Consider the following 14,530-nt stretch of genomic DNA (forward strand, 5'->3'; position numbering starts at 1 on the left):
AGAAGCAAATTTTGAGAAAAAACCTTACACTTTTTACAATTTTGTATTCAAATCGTACATCAATTAACTGGGATTTACTCTGAAAACGCTCTTTTTTTGGAGGAACGGTGTACTGTTCTAGGGTCCGGTTATTGAAAGTAAAATAAGCGTACCCAGGGCAAACGCTAACAGTTCAATAGGTCTGTTCACAAAAATATCTACCAAAAATAATTTCTCTTCCGTTATGTCAGTCAATTATTTTCATTTAGAGCTAATTTTAGACAAACACGAAATTAAAAATAAGCAAGAAAAACTTTACTTTCAGCGTTCAAGAAAAATGAAGAAAAAGTCAATTGTTGACTGTCAAACCCTGGACTAGCATAAAAATACTTTCAAACGAACCGGACCCTATAGTTATATACACTGATGCCTTTTGTCTTATATGTTGTCAAATTCCAACCGAGTGGTGTTTCTTTAAAGTTCTGTATTCGTTTCTCTGTCAATTTTTCTCCTGTTTGTTCAGCAACTTTGCCAAGGTTTAGTTTTGTTCTTTTGTTCATGTCGTTTCATAAGTTTGCTCTTGTTTTTCTTTCAGCTTTTTCGGCAGTTTTGTTTATTCCTATCATTTTCTGTTTTGTTTCTCTGCAGTTTTTGACTCACTTGTTTTCCTGTTAAATGGCGCTCTCATTTCTGTGTTGTTCTTGTTTTTCTACTAGGCATCAGTTTTGTTTCTCTTTCTCTAAATGATGTAGTCCTGCAAGTCTCTGTTTTGTCAAATTTCGATCGCGTCTTTTGTGTTTCCGTACTGCCGTAGCTGTTCTTTCATGTTCGCTTCGTTCCCGTTTCCAGTATCGTTCGTTTCTCCGTCATGTTTTGTATTTGTTTCTCAAGAGTTTTACGATCGTTTTTATGTCATGCTTACTTTTGTTGTGCTCTACAGTTTTTTTTATCTTTGTCATGTGTTTTTCTCTTGTTTTCTCCACAGTTTTGCTCGTTTACCCAACTTGTTTTGTTTGTATTTGACTCTTTAAGCTAATAAACATTGTTCGTCTTTTTTTGTGCCGTATGATATCGTTTCTCTACCGTTTTTCTCCTGTTCTCACGTCTTGTTATGACTTGTTTTTCTGCCGTATTTTGTTTTTTCCCCATCTTATTCTAATGATGCTACTGTGTTCGTCTTCCTGTCATGTTTTGCTCTTGTTTCTTCTCATGCTTTGTTTTTGTTTGTCTATATTATTGTTAGTTTTCCTGTTATGTTTTGTTCTTGCTGTTCTTAACTTTTTCCTTGTTTTCATGTCATATTTTGATTCTTTTTCTCCGCAGTATTACTCGTTGTTGACATGTTTCGTTCTTTTTTTATGTCATGTTGTGTTCTTGTTTTCATGTTATGCTTCGTGTCTGTTTCTCTGCAGTAGTTTTGTTTTTTCCTGCTATGTTTTTCTCTCGTCTTCAGGTTGTGTTTCTTTCTGGTTTTAGTGTCATTCTGTCTGTCTTACGTCGTTTTTCTCTCGCTGCTAAAGTTTCCCCCTTTGATTTGTACAGTAGCATAGTTTGCTTTTTTCCTTCACATGTTTCCACTTTCTCTATTAATACTATTATCTATAGTTCCGTCATGTTTTGTCAATTTTCATGCTGTGTTCTCTTTTCGTCTTTCTGAAACTTTTGTTTTGTTTCTGTTTTGCAAGTGAGTGTTGCTCGTTTTCCTGTCAAGGTTTACTCTTTGTTCTCTTTAGATTAGCTCTCGCTATTGTGTCATGTCCTCATTTTCTGTCGTGTTTTGTCGTTAAAACGTACCAGTATTTCTAATTTTGTTTTCTGTTGTCTTATTGTTGTTTACCAACAGATTTGCCTTTGTTTTTTGTTATGTTTTGTTGTTGTCTACCAATAGATCCACTTTTGTTTTCTGTCCAGTTTTCTTGTTAAACGTTCTCAACCAATAGTTCTGCTTTTGTTTTCTGTCAAGGGTTGTTTTTGTTTACCAATAGTTCTAAGGTTGTTTCTGTAAAGTTTTCTTCTTGTCTACCAACTTTCGTAGTTCTACTTTTGTTTCTGTCATGTTTTATCGCTATCCATAGTTCTGTTTTTGGTCTCTTTCAGGTGTTATTGCCCCTTACCAATAGCTCTAAGTTTGTTTTCTTTCATGCTTCCTTGTTTTTTAACAATAGTTCTACGTTTGTTTTCTGTCAAGTTTTCTTGTTGTTTACCAATAGTCGTGGGTTTCTATACTGTCATGTTTTCTTGTTGTTTATCAATAGTTCTACTGTTGTTTTCTGTCATGTTTCCTTGTTGTCTATCAATTTTTCTACGTTTGTTTTCTGTCTAGTTTCCTTGTTGTTTATCAATAGTTCTACTTTTGTTTTCTATCATATTCCCTCGTTGTTTACCAATAGTTCTGGGTTTCTTTTCTGTAATGTTTTCATGTTGTTTATCACTAGTTCTACTTTTTGTTCAGTCAAGTTTTCTTATTGTTTATCAATAGTTGTATGTTGTTTCTGTCAAGTTTCCTTGTTGTTTATCAACAGTTCTACTTTTGTTTTCTGTCAAGTTTTCTTGTTGTCTATCAATAGTTCTGGGTTCATTTTCTGCCATGTTTCCTTGTTGTTTATCAACGGTTTTACTTTTGTTTTCTGTCAAGTTTTCTTGTTGTTTATCAATAGTTCTACTTTTGTTTTCTGTAAAGTTTCCTTGTTGCCTATCAACAGTTCCACTTTTGTTTTCTGTTAAGTTTTCTTGTTGTCTATCAATAGTTCTGGGTTTGTTTTCTGTCAAGGTTTCTTGTTCTTTATCAATAGTTCTATTGTGTGTTCTGCCATGTTTTCTTGTTGTTTACCAACGGTTCTACTTTTGTTTTCTGTCAAGTTTTCTTGTTGTTTATCAATAGTTCTACTTTTGTTTTCTGTAAAGTTTTCTTGTTGTTCACCAATAGTTCTACGTTTGTTTTCTGCATGTATCCTTGTTGTTTATCAACGGTTCTTCTTTTGTTTCCTGTCAAGTTTTCTTGTTGTCTATCAATAGTTCTGGGTTTGTTTCCTGCCATGTTTCCTTGTTGTTTATCAACGGTTCTACTTTTGTTTTCTGTCAAGTTTTCTTGTTGTTTATCAATAGTTCTACTTTTGTTTTCTATCATATTCCCTTGTTGTTTACCAATAGTTCTGGGTTTCTTTTCTGTAATGTTTTCATGTTGTTTATCACTAGTTCTACTTTTTGTTCAGTCAAGTTTTCTTATTGTTTATCAATAGTTGTATGTTTTTTTTCTGTCATATTTTCTGGTTGTCTATCAATAGTTCTACTTACTAATAGTTCTGGTTTGTTTTCTGTAAAGTTTTCTTGTTGTTTATCAATAGTTCTACGTTTGTTTTCTATCCACACAGTGCCTTTATAACTGACACACCCATTTATAAGCACTTTCTTCCAGGCCAACACAGAGTGGTAACCTTGTGTTTCCAGTCAGTCTGTATTTTGACGTAAACGTTTTGTTCATGTTTTGTTTTCGTTTCCATGGGTAGTGTTCTTAGTCCGAACTAATCAACTGTGGCTTCGTTCTGGTTCTGCATGAGAAATTGTCGTTTATTATGTTCTTAAAGTCTGTTGTTACTGTTCTGATGTAACTGTATCTATCGCATGTAGTGTCGCTTTTCTGTATTGTTTAACAAAACAACTGCTTCTAAACTTGGAATCATCAAAATCATGGCTATTTAGATGTATTTTTTGTACCATTTTTTAGGGTTTCTCCATAGCGCTGCCCTTTCGCAAAATTTATCCGAGAAAACTAAAACTATCTCTAAAACAAAAGGCATCTGTGATGATGGTGATGTGATGTTAAAATACGTTATGATGACATCTATTGGAAAATGTTTCTTATAAAAAGGTCTGACTGAATTAAAATTAATACCCGAGAAACGTTTTGAGAAACGTGAACGTTTTAATTTATGTTACAAATAAATGAGCAAACTTTCAGCTTCCTCAAAGCAATTGAGATGTAACTTCCTTTCAAAGCAGCAGAGAATTTTGAAACCTCGCCCGATGCTGTTGTAGGTGCGCGTGTGATTCCAAGAATGAGAAAACCTTAACTATAGTGCAGTGTTTCTAACTGCAAGCCTGTGGACAAAATTCCAAAATTTGACCATTAAACAAAACACGTTAGGTGGTAATCACAGACTTGCGAGTCTGTGGATGAAATGCCGAAGAAATCTTATAATCTGATCACTCGAATGTAAGCTAGTAGAGAGTTTTTACCTATGGTACTGTATAATGTTGTAGAACGTACTTTGTCCGATCTGTGAATAACTGAAATGCTCAAGTGTGATATTCAAAGGAGAGCTTCTGAGCAGCACTTTATCTGATACTGTTTACCTTGTGCATAAGGCTGTTCCCACTTTTAAGTCTGTGGATGAAATTCTTAAGTGTGGTCAATTCAGATCCGATAGCTACTAAACTGCATGTCTACGTGGTTCTGTTTGTTGTAATCTTTGCCTGAGTCTGTCGGATGAAGCCTCAGTTTTAAGCAAAGCCTTTCTATGTTGTAAAAATTCGAATTAAATTTATCGAGTAAAACTTTCCTGTTAGTGGTTTCGTCAATACTGTACCGTGGTCTTAATTTTTAAATTTGTGGATACCAGTGAAATCCTATGGTGTGTGCATTGAAAAGAAACCTGTTGATGATCGGCTTGCTGTAGATTTACCTATTATTTTATAAACGCTTTTGATTGTGTGCTTATTGGATAACCATTCAAATGAAAGCTATTGGACGGAATTGCCTTTGTTGCTGTTTATTTTGGGGACGGTCAGCAAACTTGTTGAGTCTGTGAATGAAGCCTAAAGAGGGGAAATTCAACTGAAAGCTGGTGCATAGTACATTCCCGTATTGCCAATGTTCTAAAAAGTGGCTATGACTTCTCTTTGTTCAAGTGAAGTTGTTGTGCTACATTTTCGTGGACGACTGTACTGCACCTAATTGTACTAAAGTTTGATTTTGTGGAAATCCTACGTGTACAGTGTAACCAAACCAAATGACAGCTGTATTGAATGATCCTTCGTTATGGTAGTGATTATTACGCTGTATAATGCGAGTCTAACGTTTGAATCTGTGGATGAAATTCCAAAGTGCTGCCATTTGTATGATAGCCATTGGACAACCTATATTTCATTCTGTTTATTATGCTGTACAAGGTAGTTCCAACTTTTGAGCGAAACGCTAAAATGTGATCATTCAGGTGAAAGCTACTGAGCTGTACGTTCATGAGGTACTGTTTATTATGCTGCACAAGGTGGCTCAAACATTAAAGTCTGTGGATGAAAGTGTGAGAATTCTAATGATAGCTATTCCACATTCCCATTCCTTTGGTGCTGTTTAAAGTGGTCCATAATTCGAATATGTGGATGAAATTCTAAACTGTTACCAATCAAACGAAAGTTGTAACTGGTTGTAACTTTTGAGTCTGTGTATGATATCCTTAAGTGTGACCATTCAAATGAAATTTGCTAATCAGTACGTTTCTAAGGTGCTGTTTATCGTGCTGTAAAAGTTGGTTCTATCTTTCAAGTCTGTGGATAGAATCTTAAAGTCGCGACCATTCGAATGAAAACTACTGAGCAGTACTTTCCTGTGGTGCTGTTTATTATGCTGTAGAAAGTGATTAAACTTTTGAGTCTGTTGATGAAATCCTAAAATGTGAGGATTCAAATGAGAGCTTCTGAGCATACTTTCCTGTGCAGTGGTACTATATTTGTTATGCTACAGAAGATGGTTCTAACTTTTGAGTCTGGAATTGGAAATCTAAATTGTCGCCATTTGAATATTAACTGTTGAGCAGCACTTTCCGGTCATGCTGTTTATTATGCCGTACAAAGGTGATTCTAATCAGTATCATCGGTGGATGAAATCCTAAAGTGTGACCTTTCAAATGAAAGCTACTGAGCAGTACTTTCCAGTGAGACTGTTTATTATGCTGTACAGTGTGATTCTGGCTCCCTGTGGTGCTGCTTACGATGATGATGTGCAAGGCCAAGTATGATCAAACCTCCTTAAACGTGTGATCACATAGATTAACTTCACTGACAGTGCTTTTCGGTGATTCTATTTGCTTCTCTGTTCGTTGTCGTTGTTAATTTTGCTACTTTTGCTTTTTTTCTGATTCAACCTGTGCACCTTAATTGCAAAAACGTAAAGACTAAAATTCGGCAATTTCCCTGATACCCGAAGCATACGCCAATACGCACCCATGTCAGACCTTCTTATAAATTTTGAAACTTAACATACACCTGGGTCCAGTTGTTCAAAGCACATATCCAAACACTTTCTCAAGGCTAGGCGAGCAGAATTCAAATTCACAATTGAAATCCCAGTCTTGCTCATTTATTTTTCCCTTCCATACTATTGCTTCAATTCAGCAATGACAAACTCCTTCCAGCCTTAAATAAGTGCTTTACCTTGAAACGTATTGAAATAAACACAGTTCTGGCGGGTGAAACTATACCTGAGGCAGCACTAATCAGCTTTGAACAACTGCGCCCTGAATTTTAGGTTGATATGCTACAATTTCAATAAACTAAACTTTGCGCCAGGGGATTCCCGCAAGTCCTCCGTCCGAAGTCCAATCCTCTTTCTTGTGCTACAGTTCTCGGTTGTCCATCGCCTGGTGACTCGTGTTTCCAACTATGAGCAACAAAGGAAAATGTCATCGATTAATTAAAATTCCATAGACAGGTTGATATCACAGTATTCTTCCACATTATTGCAAACAGCTCCCATGCATATGGACGTATACATAGTTAGAAACACAGGTTAATAGCAAAATATAATGAACTGATTGTTTCTCTTCCGGGTGCAAGTAACTCTCAAATTTTGGTCTTGGGTGTCCATAGTATAAAGGGAAAATCAAACCTTCGCCTTCGCGCTATTGCAAACTTAACCTTTAAATCTTCCTCAACTTAAGGATTTAACGAAGAAATGTAGCTTTCTCTAAGTAAGCTCTTCTACTTAGGTTAGAAAAAATGTTCCCCTCTTTGTAGAAAAGATGACGAAAGGGTAAAACTTAAGTCAGACCCAATGGGTCTTTAACCACACCATTCCTGGACGCATAAAACTAAAGTCGTTATTTATGACTTGCTAATTCTAAACATGTATTGTCATGCTGTCAACGCAAATAAAATGCTGATCACCATGCGAGGGTAAGTTTGTTAGCTCACCTTTCAATGAATCTTCATCTTTAGGATGCCTATCTCCGATTGGTAGTGGTCTTGTGATATCGGGCTGTAAAGAAAAATTAAATAAACCGTTTAAAAATTCGTCATAGCAGTTAATCCCCTTGTTGGTTCCATGATATTAAGCTGTTAAGAACTTTCAGTTGTAAACTTGAACGATGTTGGTGCGTAAGGAGGTAAGGGATCTAGCTAGGGTGGGACGCAATTAACGGAGAAACCAAATTGGCAAAAATCCACACCCTTTGTCAGCTCGGTAGGGAAAGAATACCCTTAAGTTTGTAACTCCTTGTAACCCTTATATCATGGTCAAAATCCCTGCCATTTTCTAACCAAATCCGGCGACCAAAAAACCATACCCTTTGGTTCACTGTACATACATTTAAATACATAGGTCGTAGTAAAGTATTCTCCAGGAAGTTTCGCTTCGTTTTCAGTTTAATATCAGTTTGTACGTGACGGTTGGCATATTACTGAAGCACAAAAAGAGGGAGGCTGTGCAGATTATTTGTTAGTTTTAGATTTACTGATAATGGTTAAAGAGCCTATATGCTCTGATATTATGTGAATGAAGTTTATGAGCTTACCTTTCAAATCATTCTGAAATTGCCTGTCACTGTTGAGCAGTACTTGTGGAGTTCCAAATTGACCCAATCCTTTTGGGCCTAGATGAACCTGAAGAGAAAAATACGGTATTAAAAGGATTGCGACAGTGTTATTGCCTTCTTACCAGCGCAATATTTACAAAAGATGAGGTAGACTGGCTAAGGGGCAATGATGGTTGGTTGGGATCCACGATTTTATGAAAAGGTTTTGAGGGAGGTGGGAGGTCATGCCTGGGTACCTACATACATGTGGGTCAAGGGCGTCCTAAATTCTGAAATAAAAGAGTTTTCAGCTTTTCGTAGAGGGGGTTGAAAGGGTTAAAATTTTCACTAGATCCACATCTGGGTACAGCGAGGCGTTCAATCAGTTACAACAAGCAATTCGGTTAAAATCTGTGTGGCCTATAGGTACGGAAATAGCCTTGGTGTTTAAATTCACTCTTCGGCTCCATCAGTTTTATGGAATAAACACGAAAACAAGCAAAAGGTGTAGGCGTCCTTCCTCAAAACATATCGTTCTCTGTACCTTTTGCCAAGCACAGATGCTCAGTAAATATACTCACCTCCTGTAAAATCTTCACGCTAAGGTAATCTGTATCTTTTCGCCAATTCCTTCGTGATATCCAACTCGAAAGAAACATGGAAGAAGAAGTCAATATAAAAAAAAATTATGACAGCTACAAAAAAGGTGTTCATCGTTTTGTCAGACTGTGGAAGTTGGTTCTATCTTTCGAGTTTTTAGGTGAAATCCTTAAGTGTGACCATTCACATAAAAACTACTGAGCAGTTCTGTGGTACTGTTTAATATGTTCTACAAGGTGGTTCTATCTTTTGAGTCTGTGGATGGAATCTTCAAGTGTGACCATTAATTTGGAATTTTCAAGATGCTTGTATTAAATAAATGAACTGAAAACATCGTGACACAATGATATCCTTTTCAGTAAGTGTGTGTCAAACTCCTAGTTGCTAAATGCTACAGGAAACTGAGCAGACAAGCGAAGGTTTCTCGATTCACCAAACCTTCCAAATGAAACTATGGATCCTTTTCGTGTATCAACGAGTAAATTACATCGTTGAAGACCGAATTACTTGGAAAATAGATAAAATGTTTCAAATTGGGTGGTTACATACTTCTAACGACCTCTCGTGCAACAAGCCTTGAAATGCTACTCGTCGAATGTTCAGCCACGCCATGATTGCGACCAAAGGTTCGAGGCAGCCTTGAATTCGCAAGTTAGGCGCGTACCAAAGGACCTTTGCCATAACGTTATATACGATTTTCACCGACTAAATGTTATATGCCGTTTGTGGTCGTGGGAAATAACTTTAAACAATATCAAGTTTTATCGTCGTCCATCTTGTCATCAAGTTCCTCGTGTTAATAGGTGACAGAAAAAGAAGAATAATTTAGAATAGGTCTACAATTCAAATGCATACTCTCGTCTCCCACTTCTTGGTTTCTATTTCTTTCACATGCAAATGCCAAACCATTTTTCAAAAAGGTAACAAACACCAAAAAATTGATATTTTGAGAACGCAGATTATATAGGGCGTTATTAATTTTTTTTCCCGGGAAGAAAATCGAAAAGGTTATTAAATGCAACTAGTACTGTGTAAATTAAGAGTGACAAATCTACAAAGACTCCCGCCTACGCATTTTTGCTCCCACGAATATGTCCTTTAGAGAACGTCCCCTTTGATACGATATCAGGAACGAATCTCTGTATATTTATCTTAGTAGAGGTTCCTGTCTAATGAGATGGCAGTTGTTCATGAGGACTGGTTTTAGGTTAGGCACTGCTAGATGATATTTTGCTACAAAAGGCAACATTCGCTTTTTGTTCTTTTTATTTTTGGAGTGCTAGGTTTCTATCTTTAAACGTCCTTTTTGACAGGTTCCAAACAGAGTAGAATCTTTGAAAAATGAGCCCTGAGAGGGAGGAGGAGGAGCTACTTGATTTTCTGGCATCAAAAAGGGGGAGGGTATCAGTAAACTGCGTTCAAAAGTTAAAAGGTAGGAAAACTATTATATATCTTTTGAAACAAAAAGTCATTTTTTTAAAGTCAAGCATTTGGAGACTGATTGGCACTTTGTGCTCGCCTTTTCTGTTATAATACGTGACGTACATCACTACAAAAAAAAATGAAACACTTTTAGTAAAGGATAAAGTGATTAAGTAAATTCACACACTGACAAAAAACTTATCAGCATTGACGTCTCATAGAGAATACCTTGTCCTTAACGGACTTTTTAACAATTTTTTCATGGTTTTGAAATGCATATATTTCCATTTTTATGTTGGACGTACCTGAGGGGGTGAAATCCTTTGATGACTATGAATCAACTAAAGGCCCGAACAGGTCGCAATCAACATTTTTGAAAGCGTAAAATCGGTTTAAAGTTTCATTCAACATCCATGCAACATTTCCGTTGTTCTCGAAAATGTTGAATGGTGATGAAGCCGTTTGAACACATTCGTCCAACATCTGCCCGATATCCATTTAACGTTTGTTGAACGAATGTTGGTCAAATGTTGAGGCCACCGGTCATTTTATAACAGCAATTATTTCTTACCATACAAGGCTTTACTGAGTTGGAAAATGATCAACGAAACAGTCTGAAAATAAGTAATTAAGGCGAGAATCGTGACTTGGGTATATTTTAAGGTGAACTAGAAAAATTCTGGGTTCTTCTTCATACTTTTAAACGATCAACATTAGTCTTTTAATTTTGGGAAAACCATTTCATTTAATTTTCGACATCTATCTTAATTACATATGCTAAATGCTGGAGATTGGAAGCGGTCACCTCCTTTCGTTTTAAAGATTAGCTGCTGAATAATGCATAGTATTTAAACATATTGGGTCGGTAATTAAAAGACAGTTTAGACGGTGTTTAAAGAAAACCCCACCTAAGCCGTTTTTAATTTTTCCAACAGTCATAAATTATCTAGACATTGTCCATGCACTGCCGACAGTAACAAGAAGGCTAGCATCCCATACCAGAAAACTACTTGTGTACTTAAAGTAAACCACTTATACACAGATTTGGAGGCCCACTCATTATCTTAAGCCGCAGCCTAACTTAGACTCTGTTTAAAAAAAATAGCCCTTAATGTTTACTGAAACGAAAAGGGGTCCATTTTTGACAAGCACATTTATATTCAATTAAAATGAACGATGTCTAGATTTAAATAATAATGTTATGTTGTTCTTATCCAGCACGGGGAAATATCAAGGCTGATATGGAAAAACTAGAAATATAACTTTTGACTTTTATTATTCGTTAAAAAACACTTGTGTTTCATTGCTATAAACAATCCACATCACAACATCGTGAATCAACTTTTATAGGGAAAATTTATAGTACATATTCCTTAAACGTTAGTGATGGCGTCCTAAATCCTAGAAATTCACTTGAAATAAATAAATAGAAGTGATTTCATATCAATCTCTCTTTTACGCGATAACTGAGAGGAGAGGACAGGTGATATAGGTAAAACATATCTGGCACGTGGGACGTCTAAATTAATTTCTTGCCCCTTGTTATGTAAATTTCAATTAACGCCCAGCTTGCATTTTTTCGATTAAACGAAAGGATGAAATTTCTATAACCATCACACTGAACATAGGATTTCTTTTAAGGGAAAGGTGTTTACAAAACGACTTCATCATTTGAAAAAAATGATCACGAATATCTCACATGAGTGTGGTTCCTACACTTGGCGAGGGCAGCTCTTAGTTATGTATATAGCATCGGCGAAGATTTTCTTGTAAAAAGCAAAGCTTACAGTAGGTTATAGAAAAAATTTTTGTCATTGTATTATGCCGAAATGAAAACGTATTTAAGTAGTTTTAGAGTCAACATCAGATATTCTTTACACTAACAACGTCCCCAGGTTTCCTAAAACCCTCTGATGTACTCAGATATTACTTTATTTTTGACGGACGTAATTATTTTTTTTTTGTTTCAAAAGACAATTAAGGTGGCATCAAATATGAGATTCCTCCAAGTTAATAAGGTTTCTAAGAAGTGATTCTTCAAAAACTTTTACTTTAATCTAAACTTACAATATATACCAGCAGTTATAATGTGTTTTCCGGTATATTCTAAAACATCACGAGGGGTTTCAATTCGTCTTAAAAACCTGCCAGAAATGTTCCAATTAATTTTCCATCAGCAAGCTGTTTCAAGTTCTTTAGCTTCTTTGTTTGGTATATTGTAATGCAGATGCGTTGTTGCCTTGCTATAATGAAAAATCGTATTTGTATTGTGGTTCGAAGAAAAAACGACCACTATCATAGTTAAAGTTCAAACATTACTACTGCAGAATTTGGTACGCCGGCATCAAGTTTTGACGTCAATTTAAGGTCTCTGTATTCTGCAATCAGGCATTACATTGCTAACGGTCAGTAATTCGTTAACCAGAACGTGTTTTACGAATAAGACATGTCTGCAAATTTCAGCAACGCTTCATTTATCCAGCAGAATCCATCATGTGAAAATTTGGACGTCACTTTCCCATTTAAAATCAGCCAAATGGGAATCTTCTCAACTACTTTATTCTTGAGCTTGGTTGGAAATACTCTTATTATCATCATAGTGCACAAGCGCCCAGAGCTGAAGAAGACGATAAACTACTTTATTGTCAATATGGCGGTGTCTGACCTCGTCTTTCCGCTAACAGCCATTCCAGTTCGCTTGGCAGAGCTTTCGTCCAGTTCTTGGCAGTGGCCTATTGGCGGTACAGCAGGATTAATCCTCTGCAAGCTGAAGAACTATGTTATGGCTGTTTCACTTACTGTTTCCATAGAAAGCCTGGTTTGGATCGCCTTGGATCGGTTTGTGGCGGTTGTCTGGCCAATGAAGTTCCATCTTATCACGTCTAGATTTCGTTCCTTTGCCATCGCATCCACTTGGATCGTGGCTTTGACGATCAACTCTATGGATCTGTATTCGTCTGATTTACTGAAGGAAAACGGACAAATTAGATGCATTAAAGATACAACTTCCTTGCTATACAGAGCTTTTGGTTATGCACGATTGGCTATTTTCTTCATTGCACCAATGGTTCTTATAACGATTTTATACTGCGCTATAGCAGTTACCTTACGGAAACAAGATAGAATGCTTCAGTGTACTACAGGTCGCAATCGAAATGATCAGAAAAAACGCCAAGCCATAAAGATGAGCCTATGCGTCGTTGGCTTATTTTATCTTTTCTTTCTTCCCTTTGTGGCTGGACTTATTCTATTTGAAACTTCGGGTTCAAAGATGTGTGTATACAAACATCTTTTCCTGGTTTCTGATATGGCCGTTCATGTAGCTTCGACAACAAATCCAATCGTTTGTTTTACACTTGTAGAAAGCTTTCGTCGTGGCCTAAGAGAAGTTTTCAAATTATCTGAACGCAAACGATTAAAAACAAACGCAGTAGAAACAAGAGAAAAGGAAGAAGCAACTCTAAAAAAGATCACTGAGTTACATGAGATGCATGCAAGTACCTGAGAGTTAAGGAGGCCCGAAGAAAGACTGAGTCAAACGTTGTATTTTAAGTAGATTATTCTCAACTTACTATATTTAACCTAGAGGAAAGGATTGGACTGCTTTTCAATTTTTGACAAGCACATTTATATTCCCTTATGGGTCTGTGGATAAAATCCTAGGTTGCCACAACGTCAATCGTGCCACCAATTAAATGGTATTCAAACGAAAGCTTCAAAGCAGTAGAGGGCTGTGGATAAAATCCTTATTTCTGACAATTCCCTATGAAAGCCATTAAGATGTTGTTTCCTGTAGTGTTGTTTGTTTTCCAAGGTTCTGCAAGGCATATGGTTCCAATCTTATCTTGGACCCTCCAGGCGGGCACTGGCATTCGCTTATAATTTTGAATCAACTAGAAAGAAGCAGAGGCCACCCGTCATTTTTTAAAAGTAATTATTTCTTGACCATACTTGGTTTTTACTGGGTTGGAAAGAGATGAAATAAAGAACAGGAGCACCGTACGAACATTGTCGGTAAATATTTTTTCGTGAGTTTGTCTAGAACTTTCGCCGGCGTTGAATGGCGAGAATCGTACCCTCGGTATTTTTCAAGGTAAATGTTAAATACAGTGCTCTTCGTGTCTTTCAAATTTGGAAAAACCCTTATGTTAATTTTTCGCCATATTTCTTATTTACATTTGCCTAATGCCGGAGATTGGGAACGGCCCCTCTCTTTCGTTTTAATGACAGCTGTTGAAAAATATACTGCAAACATGTGATGATTACAAATATTACAAATATCTAAATGTAAATAATATTATTTTGCTGTTCTTATCCAGCACTGAAGAATATAAAGCTTCTAAAGATGGAAAAACTAGAATTTCATTTTTCGATTTTATACGTTAAATATTGCACCTAAAGTCATTTATTTGGCTGCACAAAGAGATGAAATTTCTATTACCATGACAATTAACTTGGGATTTCTCCAAGAAAAAAAGTGTTGACAAAAGGACTTTATGATTTGAAATGATGATTACCAATCATTCAGGGCCGTAGCCAGTAGTAGGCAAACCGAGGCACTTGCCTCAGTCATTGTTTTTTTTTTAGGGGAAAGTAAGAATTTTTTTGAAGGAGAAAGAAAGGCACTAGCAGCAAATAAATTCACAAACAGTTAAATAAATATAAAATAAATGTTAACGCAACATGGTATTACATTTAATGATAACGCGAATCAGGCAGTGGCCGGAATTACAGATGAGAAA

At 36.3% G+C, this 14,530-nt stretch overlaps 1 protein-coding gene and 1 long non-coding RNA gene across 2 annotated transcripts in view; one reads left to right on the top strand and one right to left on the bottom strand.

Annotated features, from left to right (window-relative positions):
- Positions 1 to 14,530, top strand: part of LOC146454067 (uncharacterized) — a 186,370-nt gene that overhangs the window by 89,118 nt on the left and 82,722 nt on the right. The gene's annotated exons all lie outside the window — the stretch shown is intronic.
- On the bottom strand, positions 5,813 to 9,141 carry LOC146454072 (uncharacterized). Its single transcript, XR_014859341.1, has 5 exons — positions 8,916 to 9,141; positions 8,348 to 8,411; positions 7,767 to 7,854; positions 7,168 to 7,231; positions 5,813 to 6,634 (listed from the first exon to the last, which is right to left on the bottom strand). It is a non-coding gene; the product is annotated as an uncharacterized LOC146454072 (long non-coding RNA).

Source organism: Pavona decussata, unplaced genomic scaffold, assembly GCF_977016875.1.
Source record: "Pavona decussata unplaced genomic scaffold, jaPavDecu1.1 SCAFFOLD_315, whole genome shotgun sequence".
NCBI lineage: Eukaryota > Metazoa > Cnidaria > Anthozoa > Scleractinia > Agariciidae > Pavona > Pavona decussata.